Source organism: Galeopterus variegatus, unplaced genomic scaffold (assembly GCF_000696425.1).
Source record: "Galeopterus variegatus unplaced genomic scaffold, G_variegatus-3.0.2 Scaffold4160, whole genome shotgun sequence".
Classification (NCBI taxonomy): domain Eukaryota; kingdom Metazoa; phylum Chordata; class Mammalia; order Dermoptera; family Cynocephalidae; genus Galeopterus; species Galeopterus variegatus.
In genome coordinates, this window is record NW_007730271.1 from 129,028 (window position 1) to 130,070 (window position 1,043).

The following is a 1,043-nucleotide window of genomic DNA, read 5'->3' on the forward strand; positions in this document are numbered from 1 at the left end:
CTTCAGTCCTGCCCAGAGACCTGCCCGGCCCCACCCCCAACTGTCACAAGGAGGCAAACTGGTAAAGCCACCACTGAAATGTCCCCGACCTTCAGACTGCCTACTAGACCACTCCAGTCTCTAAAAGGTGCATCGAATGCAACACGTCCAAACCCAGGCCTGCATCCCCCCAGAATCCCGCTCCAGCCCCGCATGCGTGTGCTTGCACACACGGGGGCTCGCACACCAGATACCAGTGCCCTCTGCACTCACACCTCCCTCCTGACACCGGTCCAAGCCCCCACCAAGCACTTCCCAATGGGTCAAGCCCCTAAATGGACAAAGCAAAACTGCCTACCTTGGAGACGAGAGAACACCACCTGTATGGTGTTGGGATAGAGAAGAGATTTCTTCAGATGAAAATGGGCCAACAATAATGGAAAAGATGTAAAACTTCTGGGCAACAGGAGACATCGTAAACATAATAAAAAGACAGGCTAGGAGAAGATCCTTAGCAATGCATAGAGCTGACAGCAGATTAACCAGAATATACAAAGAATTCCTACAGAACACCTAGAAAACACAAACAACACAGTAGGACAATGGGCAAAGGACATCTGTCACCAGACATTCAGGGAAAAGGGAGCCCAGACCAACCCACGAGCACATGGATTGATGCAAGGAGACCGCATGCCCTTCAGGACCCTGGAACTGAGCAAGTTAAAACAGCTGACACTGCATGACCAAGAGGACCAAGAGGATGTGTGCGACGGTCATCACAGCCAAACGCTGGAAACAGCCCAAAGGCCTGTCAACAGTCGAATGGATTAAAAACCCTGGCATACTCGTGCATGTGGTCTACGGGCACACGCACACGCTTATTAATAGCATGAATAGTAGAAAACGTGCATCAGAATAACAAACACCAAATCCCTGCAGAGAGGGAAGGCGAGGAGGGGGCAGGGACGGGTGCACACGGGTGGCTTCGAATCTGCCTTCCATACCTTCTTTTTTTTTTTTTTCCTTTTTGTCTTTTTTACTGACCGGTAACGGGATCGCAACCC